Here is a 13,396-nt window from a genome sequence, read left to right as displayed (position 1 = left end):
ATTAAAAGTTACTTAAGAAACTTAATTTCATTAGTCTACCAGAAAATGCAAATCAAAATCACAATTAAATACCCCTCATACATGAACAGAATTATTAAAATGAAAAATGCAATACCCAATATTTGTGAAGATATGGGACAGCCAGAAATATCATACATAACTGGTAGAAGAGTAAGTTGGCACAACTTTGGAAAACTCTTTGACAGCATCTACTAAATATATGCATTTTCTATGGCAACACAATTCAACTTTTTTCTATATACCCAATAGACCCATGGACATCTGTTCATTAAAAGATAAGTATAATAATTTTCACAGAACCACTGTTTACAATAACAAAAACAACAACAATAGCTAAAACTACCAAATACCCTTCAACACAATAACATTAACACAATAACAGCAGAATGGATTGGTATAATTTTTGCATACTTATACAAAGTAACAATATCCAGAAATTAGAATAAATCTATACAGCTACAAAGAACTATATGGGTTAATCTCACAAATTATGTTTAACAAATCACACACATATAGACCATACAAATAAGTAGTATGCATGGCATGATTCATTTTATATAAAACAAGAAAACATTGGGAATATTCTGTCTTTTATGGTATTAGAAGTCAGGATATTCATTACTCTGATACAAATAATGATGTGAACCAAATTCACAGAGTCCTTTTGGGGGTGCTAATAATGTTTTTGTGTTGACTTGGAGGCTATGTATGGGTTTTTTCAGTGTGAGGAATTATGATACTTTTTTCTATATGTATATTACATTTGAATAAAAATGTTAATATATACTGAAAAAGAATTAACTGAACAAAGGCAAAGAAAGTAAGTAAAAGGAAGTTATTTTCTATGCAAATTGAAGCCTATGAAAGTGGAGTGTTTATATTTCTAACAGCAAGATATAAGCAAGTAGGTGAACAAAAAGCAAAAGTGATATTTCCAAATGTTAGAAGGATCATTTCATCAAACACACATAACAATTATAGAAAGGTATATGCCTAATAACAGAGATTCAAAATAGATAAAGCAAAACAGAAATAAAGGAAAAAACAGACAAATCTATAATCACACTTAGACTAGGACATGACTCTTATAGTTACTTATATCTAGACCAAAAAAAATCAGTAGTTGATGATGTGAACAACACTAGTACTACTTTGATAGAAATTTTTACATTTATATAATAGCACACCTTAGTGTAGAATACATCTTCTTTTTAAGAGCACATATTGCCTGGGCATGGTGGCTCACACCTGTAATTCTAACACTTTGGAAGGCTGAGGCGGGCAGATCGCTTGAGGTCAGGAGTTGGAGACCAGCCTGGCTAACATAGTGAAACCCTGTCTCTACTAAAAATACAAAATTTAGCCAGGTGTAGTGGCACGCCTGTAATCCCAACTACTCGGGAGGCCGAGGTGGGAGAATCACTTGAACCTGGGAAGTGGAGGTGGCAGTGTGCTCAGATTGTTCCACTGCCCTCCAGCCTAGGCAACAGAGCAAGACCCTGTCTCAGAAAGAAAAAAAAAAAAAAAACACTGATAACATTAACTGAAAGAGACAATACACTGGAGAATGCTCAAAAATTTTCAAGATATATATATATTTTTTGAAACGGAGTCTGGCTCTGTCGCCAGGCTGGAGTGCAGTGGCCAGTCTTGGCTCACTGCAACCTCCACCTCCTGAGTTCAAGCAATTCTCCTGCCTCAGCCTCCTGAGTAGCTGAGACTACAGGTGCGTGCCACCATGCCTGGCTAATTTTTGTATTTTTAGTAGAGACGGGGTTTCATCATGTTGGCCAAAATGGTCTCGGTCTCTTGACCTCATGATCCGCCCACCTCAGCCTCCCAAAGTGCTGGGATCACAAGCATTAGTCACCGTGCCTGACCAAGTTGATTCCCTAAAAACAATGTAGTTAACTAGAAATAAAAATTTCACAAATGAATAAAAGCTTAATATATTAGAATTTTTTTTAAAAAATAGACTTCTAAATAACCTCTGCCAAAGATGAAATTACAGTGAAAAATTAAAAGTATTTTAAAATGAATGATAGAATCTCACGACATATTGTAATTTGTAGGATCATACTAAAGCAGTAGTTACAGAGAAGTTTATAGTAAAATGCCAACATCAGGAAAAAAGATGACTCTAGAATTAATTATGTATGTCTACATCTTAAGAGGACAGAGAAAAGGTGAGCAAATTTAAGCCAAAGTAAGCAACAGGGAGAAATAAAGATGTGTGAAAGTTAGTGAAATAGGAAAGAAAATCATTTAAAATCCAAAAGTTGGTAGTTTGACAAGATTTATATGATTGATAAGCCCCTAATAATACTGATAAATATGGGAGTACAAGATAACATATCTCTATAGATATTAAAGGCAAATCCTAGGGAAATATTATGAGTCATGTTATGACATTAATTGGTCAACTTAGATGAAATTAATGCATTTCTTCAACTAAGCCATACAGACAAAAAACATAAAATATGAATAGCTCTATACTAACGAAAAAGTTATATTCTCAAAAATTAAAGATAATTCTAGACTCCTTATTTCATTGCTAAATTTTAATAAAAAACACCACCATTCTTTGTTTTTTGTTGTTGTTGTTGTTGTTGTTGTTGTTTTAGACAGAGTCTCACTCTGTCGCCCAGGCTGGAGGGCAGTGGCACAATCTTGGCTCACTGCAACCTCCACCTCTCATATTCAAGCAATTCTTCTGTCTCAGCCTCCCGAGTAACTTGGGTTACAGGTGCGCACCACCATGCCTGGCAAATTTTTGTATTTTTAGTAGTGATGGGGTTCGCCATGTTGGCCAGGCTTGTCTCAAACTCCTGACCTCAAGTGATCCGCCTGCCTCGGCCTCCCAAAGTTCTGGAATTACAGATGTGAGCCATCACTCCTGGCCAACAATACCATTCTTATAAGAATGTTTTCAGAAGAGACAGAAAATGCTTCCCATTTTATGAAATAAGCAATGCCTTGAAAAAGAGTGAAAAATACTTTAAAAATATATAAATTAATAATCTTCTTCATGAGAATGTACACACAATTCTCAGGAAAATATTAGCAAATTAAATCAAGCAATAAATACATTGTGGGGGGTGATCCTATGAATGTAAGATTTGTCTAAATTTTAAAAATCAATATATTCAATCGTACAGAATAAAACATATAACATAATCTAAATAGGTGCAGAAAAAAATATATGACAAGATGCAACAACATTTCATCAATCTTGGAGTAGAGGGAACTCCATCAATCTGATAAAAGGGTATCTATGAAAAACTGGCGGCTAACGTCATTCTTAATAGTGAAACAGAGTGCTTTACTGTTAAGGATTCTCACACTCATCAGATCTATTCAACATTCAATCTAAAGAGTGAAATAAAGCAAGAATAATTTTTAAAATAAAAGCCTTAACAATTGAAAAGCAAACATAAAGCTAACACCAAAAATTGTCAGTGGACAAAATCCTAAACATCGTACAAAACATCTTATTACTAAATAAGCTAAATTAATACATAATTCCAGCTGCATCATAGGATACAAGGTCAAAGTACAACTATCAATTGTAGTTTTATGTACTAATACAATTGGAAAATAACCAGAATTCCATATCAAATAGCATCAAAAACATAATTTATCAGGAATTAATTTAAAAAGCAACCTCTCTACACTAAAAATGAAAAAACTTAAGGAAAACGTAAAAAATTAAAGAGTAAATAAATGTTAAGTTAAAATGTAATACTCAGCAAAAACTACTTTGGACAAATAAAAATAAATAAATATTGTTTTTGCCATATGAAAACAGCAGAAACACAGAAGCTGATAGTCTTTAAACTGAAAATTTATATACAATTTAAGTTAATATTTTATATGAAAACCATAATATAGTCATCCATAATTTAAAATACATGTTATTTGAAAATATGACAAGTGACTGGTATCTGAAATTACAATGTTGCAAGTCATTGTCTAGTAAGAGGGTAAGAGTACTAACTGGGCACAGAGAATGAAAAGCTGAGAAACGGAGTGGGAATGAGTGACACTGGCCGACTTTAAGTTCCTGGCTCCAGTTGAACCTGGTGCTCAGCTGCATGCTCTCCCACACACAGTTTAGCTCTTTTAAAAAAGTTATTATTATTAACAACAAATGATAGGAGCTCCTAGCATTTGAAGTAACAGAAAAGTTATTTTTATTTCTAGTTTGGGCCTGATCTTTTGGGACTAATGGAAGCTTCGAGTTACTTAAATAAATAAATAAAATATGAGGATTACCATATCTACTTGGAAAGATGCTTGTGGGCATTAGAAACAATATAAGGAAAATATTGTTATTGCACTGTTGCTATATAGCATCTTTGTACTTAGAAGTCAAACATAAATGTGACTCTCTCTTTCCCCAAAATATGAGGGAAAATGAGGTGGAAAATGAGCTCCCAGCCATGATCGAAAGTTGTTTGTGCTGCATTGAGTCTCTGAGTGTTTTATGACCTTGCCCTGTTCTTGAGTTCAGGATAAAATCTAAGTGCAGTTTAGTTGACTCTGCAAGTGCTTAAATGCCACTCTGGGGTGTCTCATGCAAAGCTTCAAACATTTGAATCTCAGACATGAAATATAATTTGCTTGAGGACATAAAATTTTCCTTGGAAAACTAATTTGTGCCATTGGAAATGCACAAGATGAATAAGGAAATGTTTGTGCTTCACAGCAGTGCAAAAGAAAGGAAGTGAGAAATGCATGTGTGGGCAGATGGCAAACTGGAGTCCATCTTAGCACTAATTTCATGCTCAATTTTTTTTTTTTTTTTTTTGAGGCAGAGTCTCACTTGGTCACCCAGGCTGGAGTGCAGTGGCACAATCTCCACTCACTGCAACCTCTGTCTCCTGGTGATTCTCCTGCCTCAGTCTCCTCAGTAGCTGGAATGACAGGTGCACGCCACCACTCCCAGCTACATTTTTTTTTTTTGTATTTTTAGTGGAAAGAGGGTTTCCCCAAGTTGGCCAGGCTGGTCTTGAACTCCTGACCTCGGGTGATCCACCCACTTTGGCCTCCCACAGTGCTGGGATTACAGGCGTGAGCAACCATTCCTGGCAAAAATTCTTAAATTTGATTCTACCCCAGATTTAAACAATTTCCTAATTTTCCCCTACCTGCCCCCCAAACTCTCAACTAATTATTCAGATATGTCTTATGATAACTCTCAAGCCCCTAAAAGAAATGCAAAACATAGTTTGAGGTGATATTTCAATAGAGGAAATAGTCTCACCTAATGATTCCAGAAATAGCAAAGTTTTCAGGAGCATCAATAAGAGGAAACAGATCTTAAACATATTAGAACGTAGATCTCCAGCCCATCACATTCAACCAGTCTGGATGTACCAGTTGAACTGAAAATCTGGCTAAAAGGGGCTTCTGCAAGAAACATCAGAGTTGCACATCAATTGCGTCATTTCATAGCACATCAGGATTGCTTAGATATGACCTGAAGATTTTGAAGTCCAAGGGTATAGATCGTCTTCTCCAAATGTCATCCTACACCATCTACTGAATCTTTAGGTTGGATAAAGTCTTGGACGTTAAATGTGTCCGTCAAGTCATCTTTCCTTTAGTATTCCTGAGAAGTGGTCTATAGGCTTAGGCTTAAATGCCTTCAGTAACAGGTTGCTTATTGATTTGACAAGGCAGATTATTCCTTGCTTAGACAGCTCTCATTATTGAAAAGTTCTTCCTCAAATTGAGGCAAAAATCAGACTCCCTGTAAATTCCACCCAGTGGTCCTCATCCTGCTTTCCAGTGCAATAGAGAATGAATTGACTCTTCCCCTTCAAATGACAGCCCTTTGTGTGGGCAGGCTGACTCTCAGTTGACTGTGCAGTATAGGGTGACATGGCACTGTCATTTAGGCTGAAAGCCTGGGTTCAATTTTCCAGTCTTAGCTGTCACTTCCTAATGCCAAATCACTTATATATCTGAGCCTTGGAGACTTGGGCTGCAAATCTGTATAATGTAGATAAGGATATATGTGTTACACCTTTCCTTTGGTTCTTGCATGAATTACATTGAGAAAATCTGTGTGAATGTACTTTCAACTCTTATATACACTGCAAAAAGAAGACATTGCTAGTGAATCTTAATTCACACTAAATAGTCCATCTTTATTTTCCTGGAGAAGTTAACTTTCATTGTTCTCATATTTATTAGATTTTCTTCAGTGAAATGTTTCAGTGCTAAAGTCATGTTCTCTCTAATTGCCACTGCTCTGGTTAATCCAGCTACCTTTCTTTTCCTTTAGAAAGCATATAGGGCTAAGTTTTATCAAGCCACATGACACAGTATTCTCTCACTCTAGTTATTTTGTTCACTTATCTGAAGCTGAGTGTTTATGTATCATAGAAAGTATACTTTTCTTATTCTTAATCCATATTTAAATTATCTTCAGTGTAAATAAGTTCATAGCAATAAGGTATGATATTAAAGCCAAAGAGGAAAAACATTTGCTAAGAGTCCAGGACATCTAATTTGTGCTTATTTTCTCTAAATTTTCTTTTTCTTTTTTTTTTTTTTTTTCCTGAGATGGAGTCTCACTCTGTCACCAGGCTGGACTGCAGTGGCAAGGCGATGTTGGCTCACTGCAACCTCCAACTCCCTGGTTCAAGTGATTCTTCTGCCTCAGCCTCCCTTTAGCTGGAATTATAGAGATGTGCCACCATGTCCAGCTAATTTTTTTATTTTAAGTAGAGATAGGGTTTCACCATGTTGGACAGGATGCTCTCTGGATCTTCAGATCTCGTGATCCGCCCACCTCGGCCTGCCAAAGTGCTGGGATTACAGAAGTGAGCCACCATGCCCGGCCTATTTTCTCTAAATTGTCTATTGATTTCTTAATTGTAAGCCATGTTTAGCTTTGGGGAAAAAAAAAAAAAAGGAATTGTTTTGTAGTGGGAGCATGGGCAAGAGGGGTACCCCAGGCAGAAAACCCCCCGCGGGTGGGCTGAGGGCGACGGCTAAGCCTCAGGTGGGCCTCCTGTTCCCTGTGCTCTCCTGCACAGCAGCCTTTCTCATGGACTCTGGGGCAGCCGCAGGAAGGGTAGGCTGGCGGGGGGCTGCCATGGCTCTTCACTTGGGCAGGACATCAGAGGACTCGGACACCAGCTTCTTATTGCAAGTCTCGACCTTCTTCACAACCACAGCCCTGGTGGAGCTGATGCAGCTGAAGGAGCTGGAGCCCAGGCCGGGGCTTGTGAGGCCCCCGTAAGCTGAGCTCAGCCCACCAGCCTAGCCACTGGTGGTCTTCGTATAGATACTCATGTTCTGCATCCCAGACTCCAGCTGACTCTCCTCGACCTCCAGCAGCTTCGTGTAGGTAGCGATCTCAATGTCCAGGGCCAGCTTAACGTTCATCAGCGCCTGGTACTCACGTAGCTGCTGCGCCATATCCTGCTTGGCTGGCTGCAGGGCGGCCTCCAGGTCGGACAACGTGGTGTTGGCATCCTTAACGACCAACTCCCCGCAGCTGCTCAGCATCTGCAATGGCGGCCTTTGGGAAAGCCCTCTGGCCTTTGAGGCCCTCAGTCTCAGCCTGCAGTTGGCTCATGTTCCGATTCATCTCGAAGATCTCCGTCTTCGTACGATGCAGGTCATCCCCATGCTTCCCAGCCAGGGTCTGCAGCTCCTCATGCTTGATCTGGTACATGCTCTCAGCCTCAGCCCCGCTGCGTTGGCAATCTCCTTGTACTGCACCTTGACCTCGGCTATGATACTGTCCATGTCCAGGGAGCAGCTGTTGTCCATGGACAGCACCACAGTATGTCTGAGATCTGGGGCTGCAGCTCCCGGATCTCCTCTTCATATAGCTGCCTGAGGAAATTGATCTCCTCAGTCAGTCCTTCCAGGTGAAACTTCAGCTCTACCTTGTTCATATAAGCTTCATCCACATCCTTCTTGATGGGGACAAATTCATTCTCTATCTCTGTAGGATTACTGATGTCATCCTCATACTTGTTCTTGAAGTGCTCCACCAGCCCCTGCATGTTGCCAAGCTCAGCCTCCAGCTTCTCCTAGGCCAGAGTCTCCAGCTGCCACCAAAGGTTGTTGATGTAGCTCTGTAACATGTTGTCCACATTGCTCTGAACCATCTTCTGCTGCTGCAGGAGGCTCCACTTGGTCTCCAGCATCTTGTTCTGCTGCTCTAGCAGCCATACCTTGTTGATGAAGGAGGCAAACTGGTTGTTAAGGGTCTTGATCTGCTCTTTCTCCTGGGTGCACATGGCCTGGTTGTTGGGGTCCCCACCTCCAGGTTCAGTAGGCTCTGGTTGACCATGACCGCAGTGATGGTCCCATACTGCTGGCTGGCCATAGCCTTCGCCCAGGCCACCCGTGAAGCTGCTGCTGCCCACTCAGGAGAAGCTCAAGGAGCTGATGGGGCACCGGGCCCACTCGTGTAGGAGTGTTCTGCTGAAGGCCAGGGGGCCAGAGGTGGACACCTTGTAGAACTTCTGGGTCACCCTGATGGAAATAGTGGAGGCAGGAGTGGAGGCGGGTAGGCTGAACCAGGAGGAGATTTGAGAAGGAGCAAAGAAGCTGCTTCTAGGTCCATGTTTAAATCTCAAACACAGAAATATCTGCTTGAGAAATGAGCTAAGCTAAAGTTTAGAGGTTTAATGACTATAATTTCTTTATAGTAAATGACTCAGGACAGTAACGTAATCAGCAAGATTTATGATCCACTTAAAACACATGTGGCTTTGTTCATCATTTCTAGGGAAACATGATTATTAAATCTGATAATATTTGCATATGTAAACTATTATAATTAGGTAAAATTTTCCTCCTTCTAATTCTAAAGGGCATTCACCAGAAGTACTAAGAAAGATTAAACTGTCAGATGTAAGTTACATCATAAAATATATGTAAATTAAGGTGTTCCGTATTTTGTTTTGAACATATAACAACGACGCACTAATAGAAAAAAATGTTAATAGAAATACAGATCAACTAAATTTTAGAAAAAGAAAAAAGTGAGAATCAACATGAAAATTTTTAAAATATGAAGAATTAACATCTAGAATTTTCATTAATATTGAAAAATATCAGTGAAATGGTCTCAAACCACCAAAACCCGAAGTTCAAGGTTATGTGCATGACTTTGGGGCACATTTTACAGGCAGAATACAGCATGGATCAAAATTGGGCAAAAAAGCATAAACGATGGCTGATCCTAGAAGTCAAAATGATTTGGTTACCAAAAACTAGCAAACAGAAATGATCAGCAGTATTCCAACTCTAAAAAGTTTCTTATTGGCAAACCCAATATTAATGCATTAGGAAACAGGGACATGTAGAAAGTAATCAAATGAAAAATCATTCCAGAAACTCAGATAAGCAGCAGGGCATCTGGGGTAGAAACAGGAATTGGGAAAATCTGGGTGCCTCAGTTACAATTAGATTCAGCTGCATAGGATGGAAAACTTCAATTAAAAAGTAGTTTAAACATAATAAAAGTTGATCTGTTTCACTTTTTTTTTTAAACAAACAAATATAGGCAATTCAGGACTATTATGAGTAATCCACAAAGTTATCAGTTTATTCCATCTCATCCTCCCTAGGAAAAGACTCTTGTCTTAATGGTTACAAATGACTGCTGGAGCTTCAGACATCACATAAGCATTTCAGGACATAAGATAGATAATAAGAACAGAGTTCCTTCTCCGTTTAAGGACTCTACCCAGAAACTATACAAAACATGTTCAGTTTCATTTAATTAGACAAAGGGCAGTTATATGGCAACACGTTTATTTGCAAGGCAAACTGGGAAATGTGCCCAGGTAAACTTAGGGGAAAATGGATATTAGGAGGCAAAGGGCAAACAAATTTAAAATCTGGGTCTGCCATATTCCAGCGACTGAGGCTATAATCCCTGCAGCACTGTTTCTCTGAGCATGAACAAGAGTAAAAGGCTGACATTCCGAACAGGATGTCTTTGATAACTGGGGCAATTCCTCCTCAGTCAAATAGTTTATAAACATACCCTGTTAAGCACAGGGTTCGTTTTAGAATATAAGAATCTTAGGATCTACAAGTCAGAGAATGTGTATGAAAGAGAATGATGAGGGAATGGATGAATATCCAAGTCTGGAGAAAAAGAAGAGGAATTAATAAGTGACAAAGGTAGAGATGGAGGATAGGAAAGGAGAGAGGGAGGAAAAAATAGATTCAAAGAATTTAAAAGGATGAGTGAATATGGAAAAGGAAAAAAGGAGCAAGATGAAAAAAATGCACGCACCACTTTACCTGTGAAGGATTTCTGCCTTCAGCTCATTCTCTGTCACTATCAACATGGCTGGAAATATTATTCCTTCATAGGCAATGCATGAGTTTACATAGACAAAAAATAATTTAAAATGAAAATGACCATGGAAGTTTTGTGATTCATTTGGAAGAGAAATTCCAAGCATTTCATTTATTATGAAAAAGAACACTGCAGCTCCCCAGTCTTATGACAAATGTCTTTGTGTTCTGGGTCTGACCTGGCAGTCAAGCAGGACAATCTAAAATATACAGTGAGAGGGAAGAAAACGAAATAAAGAATAAAAGAAATGGAGCAATTACATTTTTATCTCATGTAGAATCTGTAATAATCGCTGTAATCTAAAAGCTTTTAGGTCTAACTTTTGTTTGATGGCTGGATTTGCACTGACACTTGTAAAGAAATGAGAAGCAATACATCCTCCTTCTTGGTAATGGTTGGATGCAGAATAAAACTATCAGAAAATTTCGGCACTTCTGGCGTTCAGGCCTTGAGTAAATTAGTTGCAACATCTTCGACCATTAGAATGATTACAGCAGACTGTAATACATGGTAATAGAAGGCCTAGGGCTGTAAAATTCCTTGATAATGTTTAGTTATGTGCCACTCTGTAATACCTAGAAATAATTAAGAGAGTTAGTGAGAAAGTACAACTAGTAGTTGGATAGCTATCTCCAATTCAGTGAATTTCAACAACTGTAACTGTTCTTAAGACTTTCTATTATGAAACCACCAAGAAAAAGATCACAATCTTCTTTTCTTGGCATTTTCCTTAGAAGGGTCTAAATGAGAAGTTTAAATACAATTCCTTTTCAGATCTTAATTAAACCAAACATTCTGGATGTGGCAGAAATAAACAAAAGAGCCCTTAAACTCTTTATTGAATGCTTTACATTCAGTAAAGGACTTAGGGCCCAGTGGTGAGCTTTGAGAATACAAGGTCAGTGATACAGACAAGGCGTCCATGCAAAGTGCTTAAAGTCCTATATCTTGGCTTATACCCACGTATTAATATATGGATAGAAAGAACATAATATGTGGCTCCATGGTCAGGAAATCAAGGGAAATTTGTGGGGAACTGTAAGTCATTGCCATTGAAAGTTTGAAGGGAATGGGAACTCAGATGTCTCCTGAATCCAAAACTTACCAAGGCAAAAGTTTTGGGAGGTGCTTTTATCATTACTCCATCAACTCTCCTGGAAACTGGAATCTCTGTTCAGTCTAGATGGCAAGGGCTGTCCTGATTTGAAAATGATGTCTTGGACTTAGTTGAGGGTATCTGTAGTCATTTTCACTACGTTTCATTCAGCAAGTAATACAAATGATACCCTCTCAATCCAGGATATTGCTGGGCCAGTGAATGGCTGCCAGTGCTATCCTTCCCCTGGAGAGGAAAGCACAATGTTTCAAGACCTCTTCAACCTGCAGTGAGGAAGGAATGCACCAGTTCAGAGCAAATGGTGGGCTCATTTCCATCCACACAGGTTTAGGATAGGGCAAAGGGCAGAGAATAGGCAACTCAGCCTAGATCATCTATATCTGACATCCAGTTTCTGTATTCATAACTTCTTGGGAAGCCAGTTTACATCACCTAGTTTTTTTCCTTGTTCAAAAATCAGGAATCAAAGTTTCAGTGTGTCAGATTTGGTCCTGGCTTTCCACAATGTACTCCTAGGCTGAAGTCATAAGAAGGGATCATCTCTAATTTTTATCCAATTTCTAACAATTCCAAGTTCATAAGAAGGGATCTTGTATTCTCAACCAATTTGTAACAATTCCAAGTGATATATATATATGGGCATTAGCTCTACCAAGTGGTATTAGCATATTCATTTCTATATTCTAAATTATTAAAATGTCAAAATAACACATATATAACAGGTGACATTATGAATGTTAATGCTAACCCTCCCACTGCCAAAAATTGACCTTTAAAACTAACATCATACTGGTATATTCTGTTTTATATACATTCCTTCAGCCAAGTCTTGTGTAGCCAGTGCTTCAGTTGCAAGCGAATCCTGAAACAATTGTGAATCTGGATGCATTTCATGCTTTGCCCCTAAGTTTAGTTGTATTTGCGCTGCCCCCTGTAGGCAAGTTTTCAAGCACGGAGAGTTGGTTAAACTCACTAAAAACCTCACTGTTAAGGATCTCAAGCGACTTGTGGGGATTATCATTATAAATCTCAGGTTGAAAATTGATCTGGATGTGGCACTCGGAACCATAGCACTTACAGTATGACCATGTGATTCTTCCAGCTCAGCCTGACAATATCATCTTCTCCACAGAAATAAGAGGATGCCAAGATTTCACCTTCTGCAATTTTGTCAAAGCAATCTTCTCCTGTCTCTGTTTCTTATTGTGTTTTGTGGTTTCTCTGAAATTCCCTTTTACTCCACATCTTTTGACCCCTGATTTCTTATCATTGCTGTGACAACAGCTCACATTTGTATAATGTCTCTTTCTCCTGTGAAACAGAAAAGACAGAAATTATTTGTAACTCTCCAAGAATTTTTGAAACATCATCCATCTGATATGGGGGCAAATGAAGCAAAAAAACAAACAAAAAACTGAAATTATTTGCTCAAGATGGTGCCATAAGAAGCATTCGCTCCCAGGGCCCAAAAGATGTGTGGTGAATAGGAGGCAAACCCTTGCACAGGGGCTCAGAGGGCCAGATTCCTATATTGCCCCATTAACTATTTAATCTCTCTGAGCTAATTTCCCTTAAGTAAAAAAAGACAAATTCTCCTCTGCCCACCATATACTAATATGGATAAAGGTAATAACTATGTAGAGAAAAGGTTTGCAAACCTTTCAGTGATAAAAATATGAGCTATTACTATTTGTAAACATTGCACCCAAGAATTAAAGATGTTTGTTTTTTAAAGTTTTCCATGTTCTATGTAAAATCTAAGAGCATCTGCAATAGTTGTGCTTCAGAGAAAGACAAAAAAGAAAAGCCGTTACCTTTTTCACATGTATCCATTTTGTTAAATAATTAATAGAAAATCATACATATTCCTTTATACACCAATCCAGTTATGCTTTCAAAAAACCCTGATC

General features: G+C 38.4%; 1 long non-coding RNA gene across 1 annotated transcript in view; it reads left to right on the top strand.

Moving 5' to 3' along the window:
* Positions 1–12,649, top strand: part of LOC139360155 (uncharacterized) — a 122,369-nt gene extending 109,720 nt beyond the window's left edge. Inside the window, exon 4 of the long non-coding RNA XR_011617326.1 lies at positions 12,589–12,649. This is a non-coding gene — a long non-coding RNA (uncharacterized lncRNA). The remainder of the gene's footprint in view (positions 1–12,588) is intronic.
* Positions 12,650–13,396: the final 747 nt, after the last annotated feature.

The sequence above is a fragment of the Macaca nemestrina genome, chromosome 19 (genome assembly GCF_043159975.1).
Source record: "Macaca nemestrina isolate mMacNem1 chromosome 19, mMacNem.hap1, whole genome shotgun sequence".
In the NCBI taxonomy this organism is placed as follows: Eukaryota; Metazoa; Chordata; class Mammalia; order Primates; family Cercopithecidae; genus Macaca; species Macaca nemestrina.
This window is presented reverse-complemented; position numbering and strand designations above follow the sequence as displayed.